Below are 16,555 nucleotides of genomic sequence, written 5' to 3' on the forward strand. Positions count from 1 at the left end.
TATATATATATATATATATATAGGCACTGGGATAGAATAGTCCAGGTTATCCTGTAGTGGCAAATTAACATCAAAATCCCAGTGGCTTGACAGAACAAAGGTTTCGTTCATACTCACTCTTTATGTCCATTGCATATTGGTGTGTTGGGGTAGGAAAGAGGGCAGGGAGCTTTTCTCCACATTGAGAAACCCAAGCTGTTGTAATCTCCATTATTTCAAAATGTGGCTTCAGGGTTTGCCATAATAAGAGAGTTGGAGGGTCTCAAAAGAGCCACTTATAAATGCTTGAGCCCAGAAACACGTTACTCCCATAGACAGTCCACTGGGCAAAATTAGTCATATGATTCTTTTTTTTTTTTTTTTTACTTAAGCTTATTTATTTATTTATTTAGTAATCTCTACACCCAACCCAGGGCTCGAACTCACATCCGCAAAATCAAGCGTTGCATGCTCTTTAAGAGTCACATGCTCCTTAGACTGAACCAACCAGGCACCCCCAGAATTAGTCACAGGAGTCTACATAATCATAATGAGGCAGTGAAACATGAGAGAACACATGAATATTGGTATAAATGTTTCTGCCTCATTCTCCACAGGCTGGTAAAACATATTCCATTTTAGAATTTAGGCTCTTGGAACAAACTCAAAGTTAGGGATACTCATTGAAACAATTATTTCATCTTATAAGGCAATCCTTACCATTAAACACACACACACACACACACACACACACACACACACACACACACACACACACACACACTTTTTCCCTCAGGAGAAATAACAGGAAATATTTATGTAGCACAGATTATGCTCTGCTCCAAGTACTTGCCAAATTTTAGTACCTTTAATCTACTCAACTATCTAATAAGGGAGATCTTATTAGGAGTAACAGTCTTATTAACCCCTTCTTATAAGGGAATGGAAAAGTGTTAGAAGCCAATTCTCCACAGGTCTATGGCATTTCTGCACATTATACAAAAGCAGAGGCACCAGCTGTCTTTGTTCCGATCTTTAAGGATGTTTGTATAGAGAACGGCCTTGGAAAATAGAGATAGTGTCTCCTATAGTACAAGGCAGCATGTTTACTGTGCAGTATAAACAAGATATCTCCCCCTCTGGAGCAAAGGCCAGACATGCTTACTGCCCATTATAAAAGATTAGAATTCCCTAAGCTCAGGATTCCTCACCTGTAATGCAACCCATTTTGTTTCCAAGTGTCATCTGACTCTCTCCACATCTCTCTTTGGAAACTGGGGCTTAGGGAACCAGTATAAGGAAATGTTGATACTCTCTCTACAGCTATTACTGTGAGTAATAAAGTCATTCCCAAGAGCCCATGAAACTGTAGCAGGTTAACTTGTTAGCTTGAAAGTAGGGTAGAATCTCAAAGCCTTCACAATTTTTGACAAAAAGTTAATGTGCCTAAGGTCTGACAGCTCGTAGGTGGCATGTGCAAGATTCAAGCCCAAGCTGTGTGGCTTAGTAACCGTGCTTTTAAATGCTCTGCCGTATGGCACTTCTCAAAGTGTAGTTCCAGAACTAGCATCATCAGTATCACCTGTGAACATGTTACAATGCAAATTCTTGGGTATTACCCCAGACCCACTGAATCAAACCCTTGGGAGGGGGTTGGGGGGTGGGGTGGAAGATGTGTTTTAACAAGACTTCCAGAAGGTTCTGACATTAGAAGTTTGCAAACCACTGCTACACTGCATAAATTTACTGAATCTATAAGATTGAAGGAAATGGTATGGCTATATCCTGATTTACATACTGATGTGACTGACCTTTCATAACTCTAATAGATTTGAAGCACTAAGGGAGATGGTTTATAAGCCCTTGCATATAATTCTTAGGAAGGTAAGGATCTTTATATGGTGCAAATAAACATCACATGTCTTTTTAATAGGCCTGCACAATATTTTCCCTTGGAGTCACAAATACATGTCCAGAATGCTAAATGAAAATACCTGCTTTTTTATTCCCATAATGATCAGAAAGAATTACTTAGCCAAGGAGAAACACTATTTATACTTTAGAGTCAAGCTGTAATTCTTGAAAAACAGGAAACCACACATCAACAAAGCCAACTCAATGTACCATAGTGGAAAGGGCACCAGGCTTTGAGTCAGAGTCAAGTCACTTAACTTCTTCAACTCAATTTCCTGATTTTAAAATGGAAAATGAACGCCAACTTTAGAGTTGTAATTAGGCTTAAATGAAAGCTGTTGGTAAATAGGTTTTATGCTACATGAACGTGAAATCCACCTGCAAGAGCACTTTCTCTTTCTTGATCATGGTGTTATCACATTTTCTCCAAAGCTTAGCGTGCTGAGAGGCACACAGAAGATGTTCGATACTTACGAGGTATTAGGAATGAATATGAGGTATTGTATGAATGATGTAACGGACTCCTCTGGGCTCCACTTGTCACAATAATTTCAGCCTTTTAATAGGAAAAAGTCACTCTAACAAGAAAGCCTTAGTCATGTTTAAAATGGGCCAGCTAATTTGAGAAAATCAGCTGATTTTCTTCCCCTGGAGAACACTACTGAAGGAGTTCTGTGCTAAAGCAGAAGTAATAGAAACTCCTATTAGCAACCCTGATGGCCTTAGAACCTCTCAGTTTCAAGTGTACAATAATCTGTTGTGCCTATGTAAACAGTCAGGAATAAAGGATATGTACCTACAAAGAACTACATATTCACATTTACTTCTGCACTGTGGTAGAATTTTAATAAATGGATTATAGGGTTTATGAAATCTATTTTAATGAAATCTGACAATCAATTCAGCATATATTAAAAAAAACTGTGTGATAAAAAAGACAGCTAGAAAACTACTGCCAATTAAATATCATTTGGGAACAGAATTTGTAACTTAATAAGGAAAATATAACTTAGGTACAAAACTCTGTACATTTATGTTCAGGCAGCTCCTTAATTTGTACTCTCTCCAACATACTTTCTCAATCTCCTGAAAAATTAGTTAATTTTCTGGAGTCTTAAAATAGGGGAACTTCAAGCATTTATCTTCCACAGACATATCTAAGTTAGCTAATAAATTCAAGTTGAAGGTCAGCTTTCAGTGTAGGGCTTTAATGGTAAGGACACTATCCTAATTATGCTGCCATACCTTCATTAACACCTGCAGGGTATATTGTTCCCTGTGTGTGTCTTATAACGATCCAAATATTTATACATAAATTAGCTCTGCCTTTTAAAAAGTGAAAGTATAAGTCCATCTCAAGATTTGTACTTTTAACAACCAATTAACTTCATAAATGATGACGCAAATTTGTTTGATGAAAACACAAATTACCATGCAGCATGAAATTCCTTCCAAATGCTTCTTGAAAAAAAGGAAAAAATATATGGAAAACACGTTTACCTTTTCTAAACCTATTTTTTTTTTTACTTTTCAACTCAAGGCAATATAACTTCAACTAAACACTCACATAGCTACAGTGATTTGTAGAAGTTCCTAACAAACATGCAATTCATCTGTGTATCTTAATTGAACGGCACTCTTCCAAATTTAATCCAAAATCCAATTGAGATTCTTGGTTAATAAAACAGTTAACTTTTAGCTCAACCCACTGCTTGCAAAAATTCAGTCAAACCAGATAGGAAATAGGAGAGACAGCCAGTTTTGATGTAGTCTCTAACTACTACTGCTTCAAAGTACTAGGTCTTATAACCCTACAGTGAAACAGTGACTTCTGGTGGCAAAAAAAATGCATGCATACTCCACATTTTGCACGAGAAAGCAATGTTTAAAATCACTGAAATTTTCTGACCATAAATTCTATCTCTGGATGATTTTTGTATTCTAATTTAACACGCTGTGATTCTTCAAAATTGTATTTTTACAAAGTTGAAGAGTTAAGCAAATCACAAATGCCAAAGCCACTACAGAAATTCAATTGCTATAGTGAATGAATAAAGCCTGTTAACTTTGATATGTAACAGTTCATTTTCTTTCTGCAGGTGGAAAGCTAAGAGTTCACACCAACATGACTGCAAGTCCCATACCTCCAGCCTCACCATCCCTGCAAGTTATATTTAGAAAAAGAAAAGAAGGGGAGGGTGCGGGGGATGGAAGTAAGCTCTCAATATCTAAACTCATTTTTTTCAAAGCCTTGTGTCCTCCTCTTCGATACTTCTTTGTCTTAAAGTGACCAAATCATCCCAAGTCCTTTCTGTGGTTCCCCCTCTCCTAAATTAGCTAAATTCAAATTCATTTTTCTAGTTTTACACAAGTACCAGGAGTTACTCTCTTGCTTTCTCTCCTACTCTCCCTTCCTTTTCTTGGGTTATTATTGTTTAGTACTTTCCATTACTTTTCTGCATATTTATCACCAATACAATATTTTCTGACACTGGCAAGAGACAAATTAAATTTGCCTTTAAATTAAAGCAGGAGAACCATCCAGAATTTTCAACTCTCCTGTAAATTTATTTCCAGAATATCCACTCAAGGAATCCTTTCCACTAAAGATGAAAGGCAAGCTAAGGAAATACATTAGACAGAGGAAGTAAACATTGAAACAGGGCCATGCCTAGGTATGCTCAAGCCTCCGAGCAGAACTAGACTCCCAGTCCAAAGGTCTTTTCTTTTTCTATCTCCACCCGGAGCCTGACATAGGTAGCTCCAGAAGTATCCCACCTCTGCCTACCTTCTACGAACTCTGCATGACCTTGCTCTGAAATAATCTTGCACGAGCAAAATTCCCACACCTCTCAGGCCGTTCGGTCGCCTGATGTTTTTCTGTGCCTCAATTTCTGAGCTTGTTTCACTTTGCAACTGTCTCAGGGAACACTGGGTCTTCGTGGGTCTTAATTACGGTTTCTCCTTGAAGGTTTAAATCTGTCGGGTTCCTCGACGGTGTATCATCTCCCCGGCCCCGCCCTCAACGTACACCAACAGGGTTAAAATTACCCCCATCTAACACTGAAAACAAAACACAGTTAAAAACAAAAACAAAAACAAAAAAAAACTGCGAGCGCTCCCCCAAAAAGAGACTGGCTCCCGGAAGATACGGACATCTCCACCTCCAAATCCAAAGGTCTTCCTGAGACAATTTGCATAACAACAATGGGGTGTAAGTGTGTATAGAAACTCCTGGAAAACTAACCTAGTAAGAAAGTATCAAGGCGCTCGAAGGTCTCTCGCAGATTCATTAACGTAACTACTATTACACCAAGGTGAAGTACGATTCACACAACTCTCCCAATTTCTCTCCCTTTTAATTCGACGACCCTGGCGCACGCGACGCCTGAGGGCTCGCTAGCAGAAGTCAAAGAGGATCTGACACTGGCGTAAAAAATTAGCAAGAGAAATTAAGCAGTCCCACGTTCGGCAAACGAAGTCTGCCTCCGCCCCAGGGGCAAGTCTCAGAAGGTGCCTCCAACTTTCCCCTCCCTCCCTGGAGGCTGCGGACCACCGGCACATGCCTCCCTCTCAAGCACAATTAGATCGGACTGGAACCACTAAATTCTCTCAACTAGACGCAAGGGGGAGGGGTGACAATGATGAGGGGAGGGAGACTCCGAGACTCCGGGTGGAAGGGAGAAAAACCCCGCTTTTACCGCCCGAGAAACTTCTGGGACACTTTATTACGCAACCCTGAGAGCAGGTTCCAAAACCAAACATCTTTCCGCAAGACGCGGGGCGCACCAGCAGATGTCAGATCTGGGGGAGTGGGGAAGGAGAATGGGTCTCTTCCAGTGTTTCCCACCACTCCACACCGTTTTTCTAGACGCTACCTGCCCTGGATTTGCAAATAAGGGTGGTGCGAGCCCCGCGTCTCCGTTGCGCGTTCCCCGCCAAGGTTCCCACCGGAAAAGTGGGAACGCCAGCTACTTGAGTCAGCGTGCTGGGAAGCAGGCAGCGAGGCGGGGAGAGCCTGGGCTTCCCAGAAGTCAGCGGCTGCGGCGTTCCGGGCCAGGCTGACCCCCAGCTCGGGGGCGCAAAAGGCTCCGCTTACCTTCCGGACTCTTGCTCCTCCAGTCGCAAGTCGTACGCCCTCTCCGCCTCCGCCCTCCCCTGACCTGTTGAGGTGGGGAAGGGGTGCGGAGGGCGTAGGGGAACGCGTCCTCCCGGGATTCAGAGGTGGTTCGTACTGGACTGGGCTCTCGAGCCGCGGAGGCGAAAATGCAGCTGCGCCCGCGACGCGCGCAGGCGGCAGCCCAGTGCGCAGGGGCCGCGCGCCAGTCCGCTCGCTGGCTCACCAGCTCCGCGCGCCAGCAGCGCCAGGACGCCCGGGAGGCAAGGCCACGCCCTCCTCGGAAGGCCCCGCCCCGCCCTCTCCCTGCAGCCGCGCTACGCGGATCCACCCGGCCCACGCCCTCTAGCTGGCGCCACCCAGATGGCTAGGAACATCGCCGCCCTCCCCGAGAAACCAGTGGGAGGATGGGGGGGAAGCAGCCGCTGAGGATGGAGTACTGCAGTGACCGCACCGGCAGCGTGGGTGACCCTGCCCCAAGCTGACGTGGGGCACAAGAACCCTTTCGTTTTGCAAAGAGCTTCGGCAGGGTCAAGTTCTGACTAAAAGTGTCAAGGAGTCTTTCTGCAATCTCCTATACAATTGAAACAGATTGTGTCCTTTAAAGGAGATAACTCACATCTCGGGAGTATTTTACACTTTATAAAGGGCTTTTCATTCACAGGCCCGACTCATTTTCACAACAACCTTATAAAACAGGTGCATCATTATTGTCATTTCCCAAACAATAAAATGGAAGAGCTGAAAATTAAGTGTTGTGCCAATGTCACAAGCTACACAGTGGCATGGGAAACAAATTTCCTGAATCCAACCTCTGGGTATCTACATTTCACCAGTCCAACCCCAGAAAATCCTAGGAGGGGAAGGACTTTGGCAAACAGAACCAAAGCTAATGTCTAATTAAGATGCTACCTGATTCCTTTTATGAGCATACCAAGAAAGCATTGTCTTCCTTGCGCAGTCCCATCTCCCCAACAAAAGAGATGCAGAAAGATTACATTGAGAGGCCCCTGAGTGGTTCAGTCGGTTAAGCCCCCGACTTCAGCTCAGGTCATGACCTCCTGGCTTGTGCATTAGAGCCCCACGTCTGGCTCTGTGCTGGCAGCTCAGAGCCTGGAGCCTGCTTGGGATTCTGTGTCTCCCCCTCTGTCTGCCCCTCCCCTGCTCATGCTCTGTCTCTGTCTCTCAAAAATAAGCAAGCATTAGAAAAAAGGCATTTTTAAAAAGTTTTTTTTTTTTACATTTATTTCATTTTTGAGTGGCAGAGAGAGAAGAGCACAAGTGGGGGAGGGGCAGAGACAGAAGGAGACACAGAATCCGAAACAGGCTCCAGGTTCTGAGCTGTCATCATAGAGCCCGACTCAGGGCTCGAACTCACAAACCGAGCCGAAGTCGGACGCCCAACCATCTGAGCCACCCAGGCGCCCCTGAAAAAAGGCAATTTTAAAGAAAGGTTATATCGAATGGCCCAGATGGGTTTTTCCAATATCTTAACAGTTTAAAGTGGTGAAATTATTTGGATGAAGAAAATTACCTTATTCAAATGTAATATAATGTGAATTAATATAATGTATGAAAATAACCCCCTCAGTGCCCTCTGTATTCTTTCTTCTGCTTTTCCTTCTACTTTTCTTTCTTTCTTTCTTTCTTTCTTTCTTTCTTTCTTTCTTTCTTTGTTTCTTTTTTGTCACTATTGCTTTGCCCCTCATTATTCCTTTATTGTGCACATGAATAGTGTTGATTGAAAACCCAATCAATAGATATTTGCATTTCCAAATTAAACATTTTCCCATGGATTGTTTTCCAAAATGCAACTCTTCTTCCTACTCCCTATGCTCCCATGATGATATTGATTTGGGTTACCTTAACAGCTAAAATAATTAAGTGGTCCCTGATGAAATTTGGTGTGCCTCTAGATGAAAGCTTTGGAAGTCATCTCTGAGCAGAGTGGGACAGGAGTCACCTCTGACAGAGGATGTTTGTGTACTTCTTAAAACTTCTAATAGAGATCGGTATCTCTTCTAATCATAACAAATATTTTAACCTTTTTGTTATAGAACTAATATACTTCATTGTAATACATACACGCATAATATTTTATAACGTAAAGGTCTTTACCATTCCTATCTAAAACTTTTTCCTTTGTCATATTGATTTTTATCATCCTATGCTACTTCCTAATATGTTCAAACTGTGGTCAACTTAGTAAGTAATGTTGACTGAAGGTTTGATAATTTTATTTTCCTGCTTTTGGAACTGAGGGATGTAATTTTGCAAAATTTTTTGGTTGAAGATGATATAGTTTTGTCAGAGAGTAGTTCATTCCATTTATATGAATATTCTTAAGGTAATGTGCTAGGTGATAGGCCGTATCAATAACAAAGGTTCAGTGCCTAGCAGAAACAAACATGTATGTAAACAATTCCAATATATATGCTTCTATTGGCTACTTTCTAGAAAGATGGTAGGTTATTTAAAAACACTTAAGTCAAAATTAACTTTTTCATAATAAATAAAAAGCAGGAGAGTTATTCCACTGAGTTGTTTGGATTTTTTGTTTTATTTTCAAAAAGTTGCCTTTCTGGGGTGCCGGGCTGGTTCAATCAGATGAGCATGGGACTCTTTTTTTTTTTTTTAAGTTTATTTATTTATTTTGAGAGAGAGAGTGAGAGAGAAAGAGTGCAGGAATGCACTGGGGAGGGGCAGAGAAAAAGGGAGAGAGAGAGAGGATCCCAAGCATGATCCACAGTATCAGCGCAGAGCGGGATGCAGGGCTCAAATTCATGAACTGTGAGATCAAGACCCACGCCTAAATCAAGAATCAGAAGCTTAAGCAACTAAGCCACCCAGATGCCCTAAGAGTTTGCGACTCTTAATCTCAGGGTGGTGAGTTCGAGCCCTATGTTGGGTATAGAGATTACTAAAACTACATCAACTTAAAAAAAAAAATTGCCTTTCCTCCTCTTCTATAGGTCACATTATATAAATGGTTAGTAAACAGGCTATTTTAAATAGTGATTAAACTACATTTAAATTTTTAAAAATTAGGACATAAACAAAAGAAAATTATGTAATAGAGATGCAGACGTTGAGCTTTATTAGCTATGCTTTCTTCTACTTCTTTATAGGGATTTGTAAGTTTATTTATTTTTGAGATGGGGGGAAAAGAGAGAGAGGAAGACAGAGAATCCCAAGTAGACTCTGCACTGTCAACACTGAGCCTGAGTTGGGGCTCAAACTCACGAACTGTGAGATCATGACCTGAGGTGAAACCAAGAATTGGATGCTCAACCGACTGAGCCACCCAGGCACCCCAGGAATTTTTAAATTACATTTTTAGTTCACTTGATGAAATTCTAGCACTTTTTTAATCTTGACAACCTAGTCACATATTTTTCTAATTGTTTCTGCTAAGGTAAAACAGGTCTCTGACATCAGTGATTTTTTTTTTTCAACAGAACTAAAAGAAATATTTTTCCCTTTTTAAAGGGTACTTGTAAAACTGCCTCCTTATGTGAGGACTCCTGGGATGCTAGTTGACAATTGTCAGCCATGATTTTTCTTAAAATTTAAAGACAAGTGAACCCCCTGGGACTCACAGAAACTCATAGGCTGTATTCTCAGAGGGCCTGAATGGAACGAAGGGGCAGGAACATAATGTTAGGAAATGTGCCTGCATCACAACACAGACAGCTGTTTGCTTGGCCAACCTGAAGTACTCCTGAACTCTGCAGTCAGCAAGACGAGCAGTTTAAGTTAAGTTACTCCAAAATCACTGCGTGTCTATTTCAAAGGGATAATTTCTTCAAAGTGTAAATAAATCCTAACCAAACACTTGTAAAAGAAAACAAGCAACCCAGAATTGGGAGGTACGTAGATGAGGAGAAGGTGACCGTGAGGAGAGAGGTGGAAGGATTAGCCTAAAACCAGGTAAAAGGAAGTGGAGGAAGAGCCAGTTCCCAAAAAGAACACAAAGAGGGGTAGTAGGAGCTTGGGACAAAGATTACAAGGGGCAGCGATAAGATGTAAGACAGGAAAGGTCAATAGGAAACTGCTGGTGAAGTACCCTACATGCCAACCTAGAGAGATTTCCTTTCATGCGAAATGCAGTGGGTAGGAGATTTGATCAGGCTGCATTTTAGAAAGACTACTGTAGCTGCCTTATGAAAATGAGTAGGAGAAGGTAAGGCCGCAGTCATAATCCCCAAGGCCATGTAAGAAAGTGTGCTGAGAGCTCAACATAGATTGCAGGCAGATTCAGAAATTCCTAGCTTTCCATCTCAACCTGGGAGGCAGATATGCAAATACAAGCCAGCTATCTTTTGCTATAGAAAGAATTAGGTGCAATATTATTATAATCAAAATAACTGTCTTTGTTTCATCATAAATATTTAGCAGAAAACACGGTTCTAAATGACCTGACATCACTTTTTCTAGCAAGTACAATATGAGTTTCATATTGTGCTTTTTTTACTCATTGCTACTACACACTACTTCCCAATCCCAGTGGGGATTAGGAATATGTTTTAGTCATGTGATAATATTGTTAAACTGATTTCATATTTACAACAGTAATTTGAAAAATCCCAATGAATCTGGAGCAAAAGAATATGAGCACAACATCCACATTTTTCTCTAAAAAAAATTAATGCAGGGATTTAACTGAACTTCTACAATTTATCAGACATTTCACACACAAAATTTTACTTAATTCTCTTGAAAACATGTGTGTGTATCTAGTTTATGTATAAAGAAAGAATAAACTTAAGAGAGATCATTCATCGGAATCATGATTATACAGCAAATAAACAGAAGCGGTACTTGAACTCAGCTGTTCTGTGGCTCAAGGTCATGTTCTTACCACTATACACAGAATTAGATCAGTATAAATATCTCAACTAATGTCTATTACAGTTAAATTCACATCAGCAGGACCAAGAGAGTTGGCAATGGATTTTTATTCTGACGGTTATATCTGGAGGGTTATATCTGGAGGGTATAGGAAGAGGATAAGAAAATCTGAGTAATTATGGGAAAATCAAATAGTTGGGAAGTAGAAAAGGGAAAGAAATAAGAGTCAGAAGCCAGGGGTGCCTGGGTGACTCAGTCCTTGAAGTGTCCAACTCTTTTGATTTTGGCTCAGGTCATGATCTCACAGTTCATGAGACTGAGCCCCACACTGGGCTGCTCAGTAACAGCCTGGAGCCTGCTTGGGACTCTCCCTCTCCTTCTCTCTCTACCCCTCCCTCACTCATGCACTCTATCTCAAGATAAATAAATAAACATTAAAAAAAAAAAAAAGTCAGAGCCAGAATACAAGAGCCAAATTATGGTGTCCCCATGGGAGCAGGATTGGCGGTAAGAGTACCCTACAAACTATGGTACTACTTCAAGCACTCAGTACTAAATACTGTAATTCATAGTATTCTCAACCCATATCTCTCTTCTAAGTTACACACTATCATCCTCATTTGTTCGCAGGAAATTTCCACATGGTTGTGCCACAGGCAAAACCAACTCAGAATATGAAGAATGAAACACATAGTATTTCATTCTGTCCACCCATTCTTCCACAACCCACCCAACCCAATTCCTCCTAAGTTTTCAACTTTTGTTAATGGTGCCATTATAGATCCAGGATTCAGGTTCAAATGTCCGTTACCTACCAAGTCATATTTACTTTCCATTTAAAATCTCCCTCCCCTACAAGTTCCCTTCCCCTTTTTTCCTGGTATTTCTTCATTCTTTCATTGAATAGCTACTAAGCGTCAGGTACTAACAGTTCGATTCTGAGATATAACGACAAATAAGAGACTAGCCTTGTCTTGGGATAGTTTACATCCAGAAGGACAGTATGGAAGGCAGAATTCTATGATGGCCCCCAAGATTCCCAGTCCTGGTGTGTATTTGTTATTTAATCTTTCTCTCCTTGAGTGTAGGTGAACCCAACCTAATCAGGTGAGCTCTTTTGAAAAAGAGGATCTAGGGGCCAAAGGAGAGGAAAGCAGAGATATTTGAAGCTACAGCAGAAGCTCTCCTGTTGGTTCTGAAGAAGCAAATTACCATGTTGTAGAGAGGGCCATCTAACAAGGACCTGAAAGTGTCTCCAGGAACTGAGAGTGGTCTTTGGCCACCAGCTGGCAATAAAATAGGAAGCCTGGTCATACAACTGCAAGGAAATGAATTCTGCCAAGGGAACTTGGAAATGGATCTTTTCTTGGACAAGCCTGCAGATGAGGATACAGCTGGCCAACACCTTGATTTTAGTCTGGTAAGATCCCGTGCAGAGGGCCCAGGTAAAGATGCTGGCCTTCCGACTTACTGAAACTGTGAGGTAGTAAATGTGTGTTGTTTTAGACTGCGAAGTTTGTGGTAATTCGTTATGCAGCAGTAGAAAAGGCAGTAGAAAACAAAGAGAGAGATTCATTGTCAGACAGTCTGCCTGGTGCTATGAGAGAGGTGTGTAGAGGATGCTCTCAGAGCATCGATGGGGCATTTAACAAACGCTGATGGACCCAGGGAAGACATCCTGCTAGACGCAGAACCTAAGATGATAACAAAGGGAAAGAGGGAGTTGGGGGAAATGTGAGTCATCAGGAAAGGGCACAATGCTGTGTGGGTAGAGGGAGCTAAATACAAGTCCCCAAAAGTGATAGTTCATGGTGAATTGGTGAATTTTAGAAACTAGAAATACTTCAATATGTCCAAAATTAGGAGGGAAATGGTAAAAGATGAGGATAGAGATGTAAGAAAGAGTAAGAAAAAAACAGCACTTGATCATTTACTGATTTCATACTATGCGGTGTGATCTCAGCTGAGGTGTTCACAGTAATCCCGTGATATATCCATGTGTGCTGCTTGATTGATTGTTTACCTCAAATCCAGCCCCTGCTCTTCCTCCACTCTGCTGTGAATCACAGGGGGTTGTTTCTTGCAAATCACCTTTCCCAGGTTTCTTTGCTGGGAAATTGATTCTGTCTAGGTTTGGCCAATAGATGTCACTGGGAGAAGACTGCAGGACAGGGAAAGAGGAGACTCCAGAGCATTTCTCTTCTCTCTCTGCTTTGGGCACAGCTGTGACCCAGTGGCTGCACCTCCTCTTTAGCTCTAGTTCCCACACATCCTGATCAGCAGCTCTGCCCCCTGGGCTCTGGTAACACTCTCTTTCCTTAGTCCCAGCCTTGGAAGTGGTCATTGCTTTCTGCAATTGCTTAATCCCTGGATGACCTTGCCTTCCCATTTGGTCTTTCAGCTCTTCAGTCTGTACCTGTAACTAGTTCCCTTATTAAATTCTATTAAATTACCTGGCATGCATGTTATTTTTCTAATTGGATCCTCACTGAATCACCATGTTTTACAGACAAATAGACTGAAATTCAGAAAAGACTGTGCAACTTGCTTAGTATCCCACAGTTAGGATACTGTGGGGCTGAGATGTAGACCAAGTATAGCGACTCTGTCGGGCTGCATCATCTCTCTGAACTTACATCACCATAACACCATACAAAGGAGCTCACTCCTTTGTATTTCACTATTCCAGTAGCTCTGAACTGTTCTCCATCCCTCCTCTGTCTTCTATCTCTAGTCTGTTCTCACAGGGCTGATACATGAGTCCTCCTTAAGCTTATCTCTGGTCATGTGACATATCTGGCAGTTGCAAAGAGAACTAAGCACCAACTCCCCCTTCTAGACCCCAAGCTTCCCAAAATAGTTCTTAATCAATCTTTCTGGCCTCACTTTTGCTAAATATTTTGCTCTACTGAAATCTACCCTTGATTTTCACTTCTATATCTTTGCTTATACTATTTCTGTTCTCTTTAGCTAGAATGCTATCTTTTCATCTTTTGAAATAATATCTCTCTCAGTTCTACCTATTGATATAATATTTGCCCTTCAAAGCTTATTTATTCATTGATTCAACAAACCTGGACAAGGCACATTCTAGGCCTTCAGGATAGAAAGAAGAAGAAAATTGTTACTATCTTGTAGAGTAGGGATTGACAAAGTTTTTCTGTGAGGGCCAGATGGCAAGTATTTTAAATGTTTAAACTTTGTGGATCACACTGTCTCTGTTGCAACTACTCAACTCATCCATGGTAGCACAAAAGCAACCATAGATCATACATAAATGAATGAATATAACTATTCCAATGAAACTTTATTTACAAAAACAGATGACAAGCTGGATTTAGCCCATGGGCTGTAGTTTGCTGATCTCTCCTATAGAAACTCACATCAAACAAATGGAAAAGCTAGCAAGAAATGATAATGAATAAAACATAGCAAAGAGATGTGGAGAATAGAAATAGTAGAGTCAGCATCTTTGTAAGAGGAGTCTCAAAAGACAAAATTTTAAAGAAGAAGAGGAGGATATATTTGAAGAAATAATAGTTAAATTTCTCACAACTAATGAAAAATGAATGATTTCAGATCATAAAATGTCAAAGAGAGGAGATAAGGAAAAATCAGACCTAGACAGGTTATAGTGAAAGAGTACTAGAGATAAAGAAAAAATCTGAAACTTTCTAGAAAGAACATACAATCTACAAAGGAATAAGAATCATACTAATATTAGTCTTCTCAACAGCATACTGGCTGCAGGGAGGCAAAGGAGCAATATATGTTAAGTACTGAAAAAAACTTGAGCCAAAATCTTGTATTCAACCAAATTGTCTTTCAAATATAAAGGCATAGGAAAAGTGATATTCAGCCTCAAGTATACAAGTTCTCAGAAAACTTGCCACACGAAGACTCACACTGAAAACATTTTTGAGGAAGTACAAAAATGAGAAGAAAAATTGAAAATCCTGATGTGCTCTAAGAGACATCAGAAGTTTGTTGTAGCCTTAAAAAAGAAAAAGCAACTGGAACCAAAGAAAAAAGACAAAAAATATCCATTACATTGCAGAACTAAAATCCTAGATATTATTAATATAACAGATGCTTTGAGAGGATATGAAAGGGAAAAGAGAGCATGCTAATATATATTTATTAGGATAATAATACAGTTGTGACAAGTTTAGGAAATGAATAGGAAGAAAATAAATAAGGTTATGTTTGTATCAGTCTGGATACAGAAACCACACCTATAATTTATCAGGGAATATTTAATGTAACAGTCATGAACTAATAAAAGGTGGTTAACTATTAACAGAGGTAAAAGTTAACTCTACGGAATAGCAAATGTAAACAACACTATTACCTCTAAGCTTGAGGGAGAATACCCAAGAGAAAAAGAAACTTGGAACAGATTCTATCCCCCAGGTGAGGCTGAGATTCAAACCTCCTTGGAGAGGGTAAGGCTATAGTCTAAAGAAAAGTTCAGTGGAGTGCTGCAGCCCAGAACTGGGGGGTAGCCTATATGCCAGGGGTGGTCAACTGGAAGCCATTCATTTAGGGTGGTGGTGAAATGTGCCACTGGGTCTTCACAAGAGACATCACAGGAAGATCTAAGAAGAGAAGCCACCTTCTCTGCTATGTCTTGCAGTGTCCCTCCAGTGCCCTCTGCTGTAAGGCCTAACATTACACCTGCTAGCAAATGAATTGTTTACAAGGTCCAGCTCCAAGTGACTTTGGAGCTGACAGGCAATAAATTGATAATAAGCCTCTCCCAGTTTTTTCCCCTATTCAGTGTTGTCATTATTCATCCATGTTCATTGTGTATAGTTATTGAATATACTGCCTTGAGCACCCTTCCTAAATATATTTTTCTTTCATTGTTTTTTCGGGTTTTTTACTATTTTATGGGCTGAAGAAAACTAACAATAATGAAAATGACTTGGCCCATAGAAATGGAAAGTAATTGTGTCAGTGGAATGCAATTGATTATTTCCTGGTGATTAGACCATTTTGTATCTTTTTGTAAATTCATTCTAGCATTCCTTGTTGCCTATATATGTGTGGTTATTTGAATTCTCCTTTGATCTAGTTGTAACATCTTATTGGCTTCCTCATTAATTAATGAGGGAAACAAAACTTCTGATCCCTTTTCATTTTATATCTGTATGAGGGTTATATTAACTTTCAAAAAAAATTGTATCTTAGACAAGTCAGTCCTAGAGTAGCCAAACTCATAGAGTTAGAATGTAGAAGGGTGGTTGCCAAGGCCTGGTGGGAGAACATGGGGAGTTATGATTTAATGGGTACAGAGTGTCAGTTTGAGAAGATGAAAAAGTTCTGGAGAAAGATAGTGGTGATGGTTGTACAACAATGTGTATGTAGTCAATACCACCGAACCGTACACTTAAAAATGGTTAAAATGGTAAATTTTGTTATGCATAGTTTACCACAATTTTAAAAATAAAAAAATTTTTAAATTATACTTTAGGGGCCCTGCCTAGCTTAGTTGGTGGAGCATGAAACTCTTGATTTTGCAGTGGTGAGTTCAAGCCCCATGTTGGATGTAGAGATTACTTAAAAATAAAAAAATCTTAAAAAAAAATTATACTTTTGGGGCGCCTGGGTGGCGTAGTCGGTTAAGCGTCCGACTTCAGCCAGGTCACGATCTCGCGGTCCGTGAGTTCGAGCCCCACGTCGGGCTCTGGG

The 16,555-nt window shown here is 40.6% G+C and overlaps 1 protein-coding gene across 8 annotated transcripts in view; it reads right to left on the reverse strand.

The window, feature by feature from the left end:
- AFF1 (AF4/FMR2 family member 1) overlaps positions 1-16,555 on the reverse strand; it is a 265,568-nt gene that overhangs the window by 212,707 nt on the left and 36,306 nt on the right. Inside the window, exon 1 of one of the 8 annotated variants that reach the window (XM_019829263.3) lies at positions 5,993-6,244. The exons of the other annotated variants lie outside the window; for them this stretch is intronic. The gene's annotated coding sequence lies outside the window, so the exon portion shown is untranslated. Of the gene's footprint in view, positions 1-5,992; positions 6,245-16,555 lie in introns of those variants that run through there. 8 annotated transcript variants of the gene reach the window in all.

This window comes from Felis catus, chromosome B1, assembly GCF_018350175.1.
Source record: "Felis catus isolate Fca126 chromosome B1, F.catus_Fca126_mat1.0, whole genome shotgun sequence".
Classification (NCBI taxonomy): Eukaryota; Metazoa; Chordata; class Mammalia; order Carnivora; family Felidae; genus Felis; species Felis catus.